Source organism: Dasypus novemcinctus, chromosome 10 (genome assembly GCF_030445035.2).
Source record: "Dasypus novemcinctus isolate mDasNov1 chromosome 10, mDasNov1.1.hap2, whole genome shotgun sequence".
Classification (NCBI taxonomy): Eukaryota; Metazoa; Chordata; class Mammalia; order Cingulata; family Dasypodidae; genus Dasypus; species Dasypus novemcinctus.
Window position 1 is genome coordinate 63087842 of NC_080682.1, and position 15056 is coordinate 63102897.

The following is a 15056-nucleotide window of genomic DNA, read 5'->3' on the forward strand; positions in this document are numbered from 1 at the left end:
CATAGGGGTGGGGAGACCTCCTTTCACCTAATGCTGGAAATAAGAGGTGATAGAAGACAGGAAGTATGAACCTAGCGTGAACTGTGGCCTCCTTTCCCTAGAGCAAGGGTGAGATACTAGGAATGTCCCCACAAATTGGAAGCTACTAACCATCAATTCCTCCTTCTCCCAGAGTCTGATAGAAAAATGACAACAAACAGCTGTATTTTAAATCAAAAAAGCTTGAGTGAAGGGGGGGTCTCTCATATTACTCTGACTCCTTACTTGCATCATTTTATTTTTCTGAGTTATTGGTCAGCTATAGCTATGCTTAGAGGAAAATATATAGCCTTAAATGTATGTATTTTAAAAAGAAGAAAAGCTGAAAATCAATGACCTAGGCTACTATCTCAGGAATTTAAGAAAAACTTTAAATTCAACCCTTTATCTGGACAAGGAAGCTTTTTCTATATTGGAAGTAGAACATGAGACATCCACAAGGTTTAAAATAGCTTTTAACATCAAGGTCATAGGAATTTTAGTAATTCTCCCAAATATCTCAATATAAAATTAGAAACTAAATATGACCATGTTACCAAATAGCTGAGTCTTGTTCCTGGCAGTTTCCTTTCCTCTTCTGATATGTATGTTGTTTTAAACATCAAATCTGATCAGTTCATAAGGGAGTGTTAGCCTAACGGGGCTGTTGATTTTGAAAGTCTACTCTGTGGCTTTGCCTTACATGGTCAGGGTAGTGCAGAAATACTAGACACAAATGAACATGTTACTTCATTTGAAAACAATGGCATCTGGGCAGGATGTACACTTGCTTTATTAAGACTCAATTCTCCCTCATGGCTGTGGTATTTGAATTGATAATATTCTAGTGCAAACAAAGGGAAGTGTTTAAGCTCTCAAATGGAATTGGAGTGATAATGTCACCAAAAAAAAAGTTGGGGGTTTAGAGGGAAGAAGAAGAAAATGGCCTCAATGGATGCTGTTGAGCTAGCCCAGATAGGCAGACACTAGAAGAACAAAACTGAACTGAACGTTCATCATAAGGAGCAGAGTTAGTTAATGTCATATTCATTACTGCTTTTAAAAATACCCCTAACTCATAGAGCTTTATATTGATGTACTTGGAGATTAACCATTCTTTTGAAGAATTCCTTGTGAGTGTACTTTGCATATAATGAATAAATTTTCAGAGATGGTCATTCTTGCCCTTTAGGGTCAGCAAGCTGTCTTCAAATTTCTAACCTGACTGAGCTTGTTGAAGGTTAGACAGTGGCATGACAAAGAGCCTAAACTCTAATTATAAAAGGAAATTTTCAACAGCATGCCCCGAGGTAAAAAAAGAAAAGGCTATGAAGAACTAGAGGAAAGATCTTTTCTTAATCATCTTTGTATCATATTGTAGAAGCCACTTAATTTGTTTTTTCTTTTAACTGAACTGAATGGAATTAAATTGGATTGAAGTGAATGAGGCTCTGGATCTTGAGAGAAAAGTCAGGACTTTGAAAATGCACGAAGTGTGAAATGAGCCAGGACAAAAGGTGATATTTAGGAGGGTAGTGACACAAACTGGTCCATGACCAAACCATTCCTTCCTTAAGACAAAGAAAAAAAAAAAAAAAAACAATGGAGGAAGAATAGATGGGATGAAAGAGGAAGATATGTAAGGATCAATCATATGAACTGTTATGAATGATGTACCAAATTTATCCTGTCTATTAGAAATGTAGGCCTTGTACATGTAGTGCTCAACTACTATTAGCTGTTCATTTTTTCCTGTTCTTTTATAATCCTTAGTAATATAAATAGTAATTAAACCATAACATGGACCAGCATGTGCTTATTGATTTAAATGCAATATTTCAATTAAATCTCATAAAAATCTTATAAGATATTTACTTTCAGTATTCATACTTGACAAATGAGGAAAGCAAGTCTTTGAGAGATTGAAGAACCCTACCTGAAGTGGCACACAGAGGTATGATTGAACAAATGAATGAATGTATCAGTTCATCATCCAGTTTGCATAATAGCTATTGTCTATATATTTAGCTTTAGGAGAGATAAAAGAAATAAAAACACTGGAAAAAGCTTAAGAAAATTTCTGTGTAAGTTCTTATTAGAATATTACTAACCTCCTCTTTGGCTCTTGTTTTCTTTTATTATTCTTCCCATATTAAATTTCTTTTAATTTCTTAATTATAAATATCTGCCTTATATCTATGAAAAATCACTGAAGAGATAGATTTTCTTTGCTACTTAAAAAAGGAATATCTAACTGTAAAGACAGTGCCTAAGTGCTTCAGAGAATATTATTACCTATATATGCACATATATTTATGTGTGCAATTTATATATATGTATATATGATAAATACATCTGTTCTTTCAATTCCAAATGGCTCTTTACCTTGCTTCCACAGTTAGCTAACTACATTCAATAGAACAAAAGTCTTAAGTAGCATTAATCTAATACTCCAAGAAATATGCCAAGGTAACAAAAACATCTTTGTACAAAGGCCTCTGAGCATGGACTCTGTAGCCAGACTACTTGAGTTTGAATATAGCTACACTACTTTATAGCTTTGTTAATTTGGGCAAGGTACATCTTCTCCATGTTTCAATGTCCTCATTTGTAAAATGGGGATAAAAAAAATAATATTGACTTCAGAGTTGTTTTTTATGAGACTTGAATGAATTATTATGAGTAAATTTCTTAGAAAAGTGCACAGGAATAGAACTATATAAATGTTAGCTGTTAATATGATTTTCCCATCTTTATTGCCCTAGAGAGTACGGATTTCCCAATTTCCCCCCTAAGATCCTTGGGAAATGTGTCTTTGAAGAGGAAAATGGGAAATGGAACAGGAGAAACAAAAGCTTGAAGCCAATGAGAGGTTAAGGTCCCCCAATCTCAGTGACAGCTGTGACATCTGACTCATATTTCACTGAGAAAGCTGTGACACTCTGGAATTGGGTTTCCCAGGGAATTAAATATCCAATTCACTCTCTGAAAGTAAAGTCCTGATGTGCAGGAGCCTTGCTGTAAGGGACAAAGGTGACATGGGCTCAGTCCCCTTGATACTAATATAATACAACAACAATCTATAGGGAGAATGGAAATTCATTCAAATCCATGACTTTATATTACATTGTGTTTTCTCCCTTGGAGAGAAAGTTTGGAATGCATAGCAACCCTGTGATCCAAAGTAGCTTTTTGCCCCATAATGTCATACAAAATGGTAATAGTCAGGAGATTTGAGAAATGAATCAGAAGGAGCTATTGCTCTTTTGATTCCACTTCGCAGAAGCTTTGCTGGCATCCACTGCCAGCAAAGCTGTTTCTGTCCCAGATAGAGGTGAGATATATGAAAGAAGAGGAGGGCACAGAATACGGCATGGCATTGGTACTAATCTGATCAATTAATTCGGCAAAGGGCGCCATCTGACAACAGAGCTGTCCGGCAGGAAGTGTAAAAGTCCCACAGTGAAAACATGATTTCTGTTACTCACCTGCTTTCATCATGCAGATCCCTTGAGGCAGCCAAGTTGGCATACTAAAGAAACTCTCATGGGCATAACTGTTGCCTAATGTCCTTCGAGGGAAAAATCTGGGCCTCAAATTTACCTAAAATATGAGCTATCATTGCTCTATCCTCTTATTAATCCAGCGAATGGCCAGAAGCCAGGATTTTCCAATATCTCTGCTGTCAGTCATTCCTTGGCTACTCAACAAATGTATCTGTTAGTCTCTTGCTTAATAATGGCCATGCTTAAAGACAGAAAGAAGACTGACGTGACCTTGGGATGGGCTACATTCCTATTCATTACTTGCTTGAAAGAAAAAAAGCAAATGCAAACAAGAATTATTCTTCATAAACTAGGTTTAATTCTTGCAAGTGAGTTTGTGAGTCATTTTATGAATGGCTCCCCGCTTCAAATTAGGGCTCCTGTTTCCGCTTCCAATGAGCCTCTAGTATTACATCTAATATTGTTTCCTCTCAGCAATTGAAATGTACATCCCTGCTGGGTTGGTAAGAATAGAATTTCTTTCCGGAATTCTTTCTTCTTTCTGAATTGCTTCATTTTACTTCCCCAGAAACTAAAATAAAGTAATTTGTACCTAAAACTAGACAAAATTAACCTCATGACTTGTTCTCCTTTCAGTTTGCCACCTGACAACTTGGCAAAGAAGGCTGCTTTCACTCATGGTCCAACACCCCACCCAAACACCCCCCCTCCCCCGTCTTGGTTTCCTCATCTCTTTTCACCTTTCCTCACCTCCTTTGAGGAGAAAGAAAATGACTTCCCTGAATAGTGAGTGGGCTTAGACAATGGTGCTTACAAGGCTTTAGGGCTCACCAAGCTGAAGGTGGATAAGAATGTAAGAATGAAGATTCTGGTAAAAGGGTCTATGCCACCCATGCCATGCATGCCACCGTACTATTTTGTCCCTGAGTGAGTGTTTAGTCATCAGACCTCACTGTACACACCAACAATTATGTAAGTTAAACTCATGCATGCTCCAAATAGCTTAACTCATCTTGTTTCTGAATTCTTGAACAGACCAGTCAAATATAAAGGGCTCTTTGCTTCTTAGGGGACTGTTCCCATCATGATAATAAAATGTGTTTGTTGCAAATTTTCCCTTCTGTATAAATAGCAAACATTACTAATTAAGACAGAGCTCCTCCCTGCCAAGGCTGTTTATGGACACAATACTTCTCAAATCAGTGTTTGAGATGGCTAGTGCCAACTGATCAGCATTGGCATGCATGTAAACAAACAAACAAATCAGTTTACCCACTCCAGACACCAGGAAGCAAATCTTCCCACTTTTTCATTTGGGTGTTAGACAAGAGAGAAAGAGCACAGAAATTTAGTAGGGTGAAGGAAGCTATGCATGAGGATCTTTAGGTCATATATTTATGGAGGAACAAACATAAGTCCGATAAAAGTATCAGTTAATAATTAATGCCATGTATTAAATTGAGAAGTTCTGTAACAGTTGCCATGCTACTGCAAATATTACCTTGTCACTGATTTTACAATTGTCTCACATACTAGGAAGAACACAGGATGCAACAGGAGAGACTATAATCAGTGATACATCATATATGTATCATTGGCCAAGAGTGTCACATGACCAATACTAGGTGCAAAGGAAGGTGGGGAATGGTAGTTTCTAAAAGTTAGGCACTTAGGGGACCCAAACAAAATGGGGATTTCTATTAATAAGAAAGGGAAAATAAATTTTAGCTTTGGGATGAACAACTGTATATGACACAGTCCCCTACGTTTCGCCCTCTCATAATATTAACTTTTTTCTTATGATTTATTACAGACAAAATTATACATTTACTTACATGTCTTTACTACCAGATTGCAAGTTCTGAGAGGGTCAAGTATATGTCTATTTTTGCTGACCATTTCATCCCTGGGAAACAACTCAATGTCTGTAATGCAAAAGGACTCAAAACATATTTGTTAATAAATAAATAAATTCCTACCACACTTTCCTAATTTAGGCAAGTAGTATCTCCTATCTGATTTACTACATTTCTGGTTAACCTCTCACTCAGTCTTCTTGTCATCACTCTACTTGCTGAGTGATCCCTTCAAAATGCAAACCTGACTTGGGAATAGTTTTAACTACTCAATAGTCCACCATTACCTTAAGAAAAAAATCAGGAAGCCTGAGCATGATTTACAAAGGCCTTAATGACTTGCTGTGGATTCATCTTTCTTGTCTCCTTGTTTACCATTCTCTGCTTTTCAATCTATTTCTATAGTAACTATTTCTCCATTCCTCAAAGGAGCCATATTCTCTCCAAGCCTCTTTTTTTTCAATTAAGGTATAATTCACATACAGGGAAAGTCACCCTTTTCAGTCAGTTTTATGATTTTTGACAAATGAACAGTCATAGAACTACCACCACAATCAACACTTCCATCCCCTCTCAAAGTTCCCTCATGACCCTCTGCAATTAACCCCTGTCCCTACTTCTGTCTCTGGGAACCATTGATCAGTTTCCTGTGCCTATAGTTTTCTTTCATGCAGAAAGACATATAAATGGTATTATGTGATATGTGGCCTTCTGAAGTTGGATTCTTTTAGTTAACACAATGCTTTTGAGATTCATCCTTGTTGATGCATGTATCTGTAACGTTTTCCTGTACCACATTTTATCCTTCACCAGTTAAAGAATATTTATATTCTTTCTAGTTTTGGTTCACTATGAATAAAATCCCTATAAACATTCATAAAATACAGAGGTTTTTGTGTGAATAAAAATTATCATTTCACCTAAGAATTGGATTGCTGAGTCCTATGGTAAGTGTAACTTTATAAGAAACTGCCAAACTGCTCCCCTAAGTGGTTATACTATTTCATGTTCCTGCCATATTCTCTCTTATTGCTTATTCTTCTGCTTGTCCCACTATTACTCTACTCACCCCTGTTCACTATACTTACTCATACCTTGCCTTTAAGTTCCAGCTTAGAGGTTGCTTCTTTGGGAAACTCTTTTATCACCCCAGGTCTGAATTGGTGCATCCCTTCAGTTCTGTCATAACATTGTATCTCATCAGTTCATGTTGTAGAGTGTAGCAGAAGATAAAAATAAAACTATTAAAGTCTATGTTTGCACAAGCTTGCAAGATGTCAACTATCTTGACATTCCAAAGAAAGGCATTATACTACTCATGCAGAAATCACAAAGGAGATGGCCCATACCTACTTTTACAACCTTGACTCAGCACTCATTCAAGGATATATAAGGAGACAAAATATCTTTGGAAAAACAACTTTGAGTTCTCCTATGCATTCTTTAATTCTTAATGGGATAGGGGATGGATGTGTCCATCTTCCACTAAGACAAGTAAGATGAGCTTCCAAAAACAACTCGGGCAGCTTAATCTTTGACCCTAATACCTGTGAGTACACAGCAATTGTTGCCAAATCTTTTCTGGAAAAGCCTAAAACTGTGTGATTTTGACTAGATAGATACTGTGATTTTGGAGAAGTCCTAGGTTCTTAGAATTTTTAGGGTAAGGGATGTGGGAGCAGTTCTTGAGGACCAAATGGAGGTTATATAATAGCCTTCCTGCAGCCATCATAAAAAGAACTGCCACACTCTAAGCCAAACTCAGCTTATAAATGCACTATCTTCCCCCTGGCATGAGACATGACTCCCAGAGATGAGGCTCCCTGGCACTGAGGGATTATTGCCAAGCACCAACTAGTGATGCATTTGTAAAATGACCTTGACCAAAAGGGGGAAATATTAAATACAAATGAGTTTATATGACTAAGAAACTTCAAAGTGAGTCAGGAAGTTATTCCAGAGGTTTTGCTTAAGCAAGATTCAGGAGGATCTCATTGACTGCCATAGTAAACAGTGCCACAAACAATGGGGCTCCTGAGGGCTCTAGAGACATCTAGACACTATAGGAAAGGCAGACAATCTCAGGAATTTAACACCCTGTCAGTGGGCCTTACTTTGGAATGTACGTCCCCTGATGTAACAGGGTTAGACTCATTTATAATTTCCCTACACAGGGATCTTCTGCCCATTTTATTTGAACCTACAATTAGCACTATACTTGCTAATTGTATGCCCCAGAGACTTATATCTTTGGTCTGTTCATATGCCAGTTGAGCCCTGAACCTCAGTAGAGTTGCAACACCTACTCTCCAGTTCATCGAACTCACCCAGTACAACTAATTAAAAAGATGATGATGAACAACACCCATCCCAAAAAACAGAGAGGATCTATGACTGCAAACAAGACAGGTCCATCCATCTGTCCCATGGGAACTAAGCCCTATCTCAATCAGAAACACAATGGGCATCACCATACCAAAATCATCAAGATTAAGGAATAAAAAAACAGAAAGGAGGAATGCAACTGTGCACTACAGTAGACTTATTATACTAACAATGGAAGAACTTGTATCATTGATTTAAAGGAAGTTGTCACTAGAGGTTCTGAGGGGAGGAAAAGGGATGAACAGGTATAATATGGGTCGTTTTGGGGACAATGGAATTGTCCTGTATGACATTGCAATGATGGATACAGGCCATTATACATTTTGTAAAAATCAATACAATTTTGCAGGGCAAAGTGTAAACTATAATGTAAACTATAGACCATGGTTAGTAACAATGCTTCAAAACGCATTCTTCATTTTAAATAAATGTACCACACTAATGGAAGATGTTGTTAATGGAGGATAATGTGGGAAGGAGAGAGAGTGGAGTATAGGAGGATCCCCTATACATTTTTTTTTTTAAGATTTATTTATTTATTTATTTCTCTCCCCTTCCCCCCCACCCCCGGTTGTCTGTTCTCTGTGTCTATTTGCTGCGTCTTCTTTTGTCCGTTTCTGTTGTTGTCAGCAGCACAGAAATCTGTGTTTCATTTTGTTGTGTCATCTTGTTGTGTTAGTTCTCCATGTGGGTGGCACCATTCTTAGGTAGGCTGCACTTTCTTTCGCACTGGGCGGCTTTCCTTACGGGGCGCACTCCTTGTGTGTGGAGGACACCCCTGAGTGGCAGGGCACTCCTTGCGCACATCAACACTGCACATGGGCCAGCTCCACACGGGTTAAGGAGACCCGGGGTTTGAACCGTGGACCTCCCATATGGTAGATGGACGTCCTAACCCCTGGGCCAAGTCCGCCGCCCCCCTATACTTTTGATGTAACATTTATCTAATCTAAAACTTCTTTAAAAAAAATAATAAAATAAAAATAAATCACACCTCAGGTGCCCAGAAATAAGTATGTGCACCAATTTGACTGCCAGTCAACTCTCTTGTTTAGTATTCTCAGAACTAGGAGGCATCTCCATTCTTTTCAAAGATTATAAATTTCTGTTGTGGAATTTGGTTAAAAATTTTTTAGCAGTTTTATTGAGATATATTCACATACTGTACAATCTATCCAAAGTGTATAATCAATGGCTTTTAGTATAATCACAATGTTGTGCATTCATCACCCCCAAAACTTTTAGAACAATTTCATTACTTCAAAAAGAAAAACTTCAGCAGTCACCTCTCAAATCCTTTTTCCTTTCTCAGTCCTACATACCACTAATCTAATTTCATCTTTATAAAATTTATTTTATTTGCATTTTATATAAATGGTATGATACAATTTAAAAAAAAAGAACTGGTAGATATTCATTTCAGAGAAGGGTAATTAGACTCCAACGGAGATTTGGTCTTAAGCTAATGTTAAATAATTATGTGACTCTCTAAAGGAGACATTGCTACAGTACAGGAAGTGAAGGTGCAAGATCCCCAGTGATGCAGATCTCCCAAGAATCCACAAATGCATTCCAAGGGAGGTCAAATGCTGATCATGGCTGAACCCAGTAGTATAAACTCTTCTCACTCAGATAAACACTGTCAAATCAGAAGAGCTAACAGTATCCAGTAAATTGGAAGAGGAGGTGCAGAAATGCTAGGAGGAAATTAAAAGAGAGGAAATAATGAATAATAAATAATTTATTCATTTCCTATATTTTGACATTTTACTTGTCAATTATTTACTATTGTAAGTGATGATATAAACAAACATTTGGTATATAGATCTTTGTCCAGATTTCCTAACATTTTCTTGTTCAACATTCCTGGATGTGGAATAGTTGAAACTCAAGGTTCTAATAGTTCTGAAGCTCTTGAAACATAATTGATAAATTATATTCCTGAAAGGTTTACAGTTTACATTCTCACTCATAATTTATAAAGGTGTCTACCTCACTGTACTCTCACTAACAAAATAGCTTTAAGAAAAATCTGTTAAACTGATTAATGCAAAGAGAAATATTGTGGTTTTAAGTTCAATTATTAATAAGATTAAACTTTGTTATATGTATATTTTCTACTTATTTTTTTCTGAATGACATGTCAATACATATTTTTTAATGTAATTTCTTATTTAGAAGACTTTTTTTACCTAGATGAGAAAAATTAAGGTGAGGAATGTACTTCTCTAGACCTCTTGCTAGCCTGTATATTTAGTTCTGAAAAATATCACATTTGAAACACAAACAATAATTGTGTTATCTTTTCAGTCTTCCATTAATGCAAGGGTTCTGAACAAAGGATCCATGAGCTTGAATTGAAATTCAAAAAAATATTATTCTTATGGAGATGTCTTGGTGTGGACGTGATATATTTATCAAACAATACACAGTATAGTGTGAGCTTAGTAAGGGGTCTGTGGTTTTCACCTGACTGGAAAAGGGGTCTGGGGAACAGAAAAGATTAAGAACCCCTGCTTTTATGCATATTTCCCTGTCATGCTGATCCAGAAAATCAATTCAACCAATTAATGCATTGGAGAATAGAAAAAATAAGTAACTAAGACAATGCTTCTGTATGGTAACCCTTCATATTATTTGGAAATGCATTTCAAACATTTCAAGTAACGTTAGCATGCATATATGAATGGGCATTCCCAGAGAGAAAAAAGAGAGGAGGAAGGAAGAAGAGTACGTGGATGTTCACATGGGTTGGTTTGGGGGTAGAGGATAAAGTGAGCAAAGAAGTAAGAGCTAGAGATCACAGTTGTTCTTTCAATGCTTCTCTTATTCTTCTATTCCAGAATCATGACATTATAGGGAACAAAAAGGAAGAAAGCAAAGTCAGACTTTCAATTTTAGACTCAACATATTTTCTGAAATGGATGGCTAACGACTGTGCAATATATCGAACTCCAAGTCTCTTGGATCTGATGGAACAAACAGGAAATAAAATGGATGTATGTGGGTTTTGTTGATGGGGTCTACAGAGTGGTGAGGGATAAGAAGAAACATACTTTTCAGCAATCTTAGTTTTTTTCTCCATAGGGGCCTGGCCAAATATTTCATTGCACCAAACTTGGCCCCAGGCCAGAGTGACACTGAGTCCAGCAGGAAACAAAACTGCCCGGAATGGTCACATTTATCCAGTGTTTACTATGTTCCAGACACTCTGGTAAACAAGTATTCTACATTGTCATATTTAACACTTACGGAAGGCTCATGAGATTTGTGTAATTATTATGCTAAATTTATAGAAGAGGAAACTGAGGATTTCAGATAGTGAGTTGCTTACCCAAGATCATAAAATTAAGCTGTGATTTATGATGAGAAAAGTTTACAGTCTATAGCCCATGCTTTTAAACCCTGCAAACATTTCTCCAGCTTGGGTCCCTCCAGGCTGGGGTAAACTCTCCTGGCCTTGGTCCTTTCCAAATATACCAAACCAAACCTGTTACATGTGGAACTGTTCTATTCTTCGTTATTAGTTTTCATCATGCCAACAACATAAGTTGAGGGACTCAACATGAATGAAAATGTAGAGCCCAGTCTGGGGCCATGGAAGTCAATCTCTCCTTGCCACAGGTTTGTCACCCCAACCCACAGCACATGAGCAACTCCTTGGGGAATGCAATTTGTATGTCATGAGATGCTCCATATTTGGAAAAAGGACGGGCAAGAGGCTGCTGTCAAGTTACCTGCAATATGTGCCATGGCATTTCAAGTCCATCCTCTTTGTTTTACCCAGAGATGCTCCAGGGATGCACTCAAATGCAACCTTCCCAGCAGTAATACCCAGGTCCCTGCCAGGGCAGAAGGTGATGGTGGAATGCGGGCCTCTCCTCACCTATGTGATGCAGTCACCAACCTGGGACGAAGGCAGGAACAGTGGTAGCACATGGAATGGGAGGCTGGGCAGAGCCCAAGACACCAAGAGGAGGGTAGTGGGTGGCCTAGAACTCATTCAGAGAGGAAGCAGGAGGCAGAACTTTGTGTGAGCTCAAGCTCCACACCCACAGGGCATTGCCGATTGACCCATATAAGACTTCATTTACAAAACACAGATTCAGAGATAAAATTATCAAAAATTCAAGATATCAGGTGCAAAGAAGCAGCACAGGGCCTTCAGATCCTGAGGTCCTGTGTGACTCCACTGGTTAAATGCTCATAAAGCTGACCCTGGTTTACGTTCTCTAAGTTTAGTCAAAGTGGAAGTGACAAAGATTACTTTGGTTTCAAAGCCTGTGCTTTGATGTTGTACAGATTTGTTGCTTTTGTGGCACTATAGAACAGTGATGAAAAACTCTCCATGCTAGCTGATTTGGGAAAAGATTTCAATCACTCAAATTTCATATCTTCCTTGTAAAAAGAGGTATAAAGCAGGTCTCAAAATTGTGAGCATGATAAAAATGCAATTTATACAAAAATCCCTGGTACATAAAATTGTGGTTAAAAACAACGTTGGCAATTATAATTATGGATGTTTGTGATGCATAGAAATTTGGAGATTTAGGTATAATTTTAGTTAGTAAAAATACGTATCACCTGGCTAGTGTAGTTATCATAGTCACATCTCGAAATCCTGAAGGATTTAATTATCATACTAAAAAATCGTATATTGGGCAGTAACGAAGTACCAGGCACTCCCTATGTATGTTGTATTCACTATCACTTTCAATTTCCACAATAAACTTTAATTAGATATTTTCAAACCCTATTATAGATGGAGAAACTGAGGCTGAAGAGGGTTCGCCAAAATTCCAAGATTTAATAGCTGAGTAGAGAGGTAGGATCCAACCTCCAGTATATCTGACTGCCAAGTCTATGTTCTTAACCCTATGTCATATAATCTAGAGCAACGATTCTCAACCCTGGCTGTACATTTAAAACGTTTTTAAAATACCAATGTTGTGATTCATCCCAGATTATTATTTAAATCAGAATATTGGGGAGAAGGCCCAAGCATAGGTTTTAAATGTGCTTCAAGCAATTCTGGTGTGCAGCCAGCATTAAGGACCAACTGGTCTACATGCTATAATGCACCCAGAATATCCGTCATTTTAGGACAATATGTTAGCCAACAGTCCCGTTTACATTATGGAAAGCAATGAAAACACAATTCTATTCTTTTTTAATTACTTTTTCATCCCCTAAGTGTATTACAAGATACACTTCAAAGACCACCCGTTGTAACAAAACAATGCTATTCCTTCTGCCCAGGGAGAAAGAGTTTTTATTGCCATGACCTTGAATAATCTTTTGTAGGTGGGTGTGGGAGTATGATTTATTTTTTCAAACTCAGAGAAGTAAAAGCATCTGTGTATTGACCTGAAAGAATGTGTGGAAAACATAGGATGAGGAGAATTACTACATAGCTTAGATCAGAAAATGTCAGGGTGGGCGGACGTAGGATGATGGAAAGGGAGTGTGTCATAAATACTTCATAATTGGGCCCCTGCCTCCTTCACATTTGTAAGTGTCATTTATAATGGGATGAATAATAGTGCTAAGATGTGTGCTCCATGATTTGTCCTTTTATCTAAACAAATAAAAGATGACCCAGATAAAAATCTCTTCCCTAACATCAGTGCATGAAAACCAGAGATGTGTTCTTGGTGATTTAAACCTTAGGTGCCACTAAAGGAGAATGTATCCAAATAATTTCCTCAGGACTTTTACTTTGCTCAGAAGGAAATGGTTTACAGGCAAAGTCATTAGTCTACCAAATATTCTACCCCTTAATTTTAGTTTCCAGTATGCTTTTCCAGAGCAGCATTGTCTTAAACTTTTGGAACCAGAAAGTGGGATGCTGTTTTGACAAATCCCACAGTCTGGTCACCTTAACAACTGGAATTTGTTGTCTCAAGGTTTTGGAGGCAAGAAGTCCAAAAGCAAGGTGTCTTCAAGACTATGCTTTCTCCCTGAAGTCTGTAGTGTTATGGTACTGGCTTGCTGCAATCCTTGGGATTCCTTGGTTTGCATTTCTACCTCCTGTCACATGGTCATCTCTCTCCTTGTGTCTGCTCTTCTGTTTTCCAGTGACTGTTGGTTTCTGCATCCTTTCTCTTTCTCTGTTGTCTCTATAAGAGGATTCCATTCATATGGGTTAAGGTCCACCCTGATTCAGTTTGGCCGCACCTTAACTGAAAATAATATCTCCAGAAAGTCCTATTTACACATGAGTTCACACCCATGGGAATCTGAATTGAGATTAATCTGCATTTTCTGGTATGCATAATTCAACCTGCTACTGACATGAAATCAAGGGATTGATCCTGTATGCAAGGAAATATGGGCCATGGCTAGAGAAGAATTTAAGAAAGGTAAAGGTCTGACCAAATAAACTGTATCAGAGGCCACCAAGTCCAATAAAACACTGTTATGAAACTGTTGCCACTGTATAATCTGTACTTCCCCAAGTTAGGAAAAAAATCTCAAATAATAAGTGTTATGGAATTAAAGGTAATTCTACAAATATGTTGATGATAGTAAAGTGGCTGCCCTTATTTCTGCATAAGGATATCTCTAGTACTTTAAACAAAAGTTTCATGTTCATTGGAATTTTGTAGTTTTAAAAATGTACTCTAATTCATGATAACATGGAAAGCATTCTGATGTGGTTAAAAAAGCATGGGGGTTGTTGATGTAGTTCAATTAGTTGGGCGTCTCCCTCCCATATGGAGGGGGTGGTCCCAGGTTCAAGTTTCTGTACCTCCTAAAGAAGGCAAGTGGATGCAGTGAGCTGACACAACAAGATGATGCAATGAGATGATTCAATGAGCAGACAAACAAGCAGACACAATAAGCAGGGAGCAGATGTGGCTCAAACAGTTGCACACCCACCTCCCATATGGAAGGTCCCAGGTTTGGTTCCCAGTGCCTCCTAAAGAAGATGCAGACAAGCAGACACAATGATAGGACACAACGAGCAGACAAAGGGAGCAGACAATGAACAGAAACAAGCAGGCAAATGAAGGAGACATCTTGGAGGGTGGGAATGTTTAAAAAAAAAACATAGACTTTAAAATCACATACATTTGGATTCAAATTCTGTTTTTTTCCACTACTAACAATATATTCTGGACAAGTGACTTAGTATATCTGAATCTTATTTTCTTTGTCTGTAAAATGGGAATAATATTCACCATTCAGGGTTACTCTGGACCTTATAGATAATATCTGTGGAGCAAGAAGCATAATAGGCCATAATTATTCCATCAATGGTGACCATTATTTTGTTGTATTCTGATTG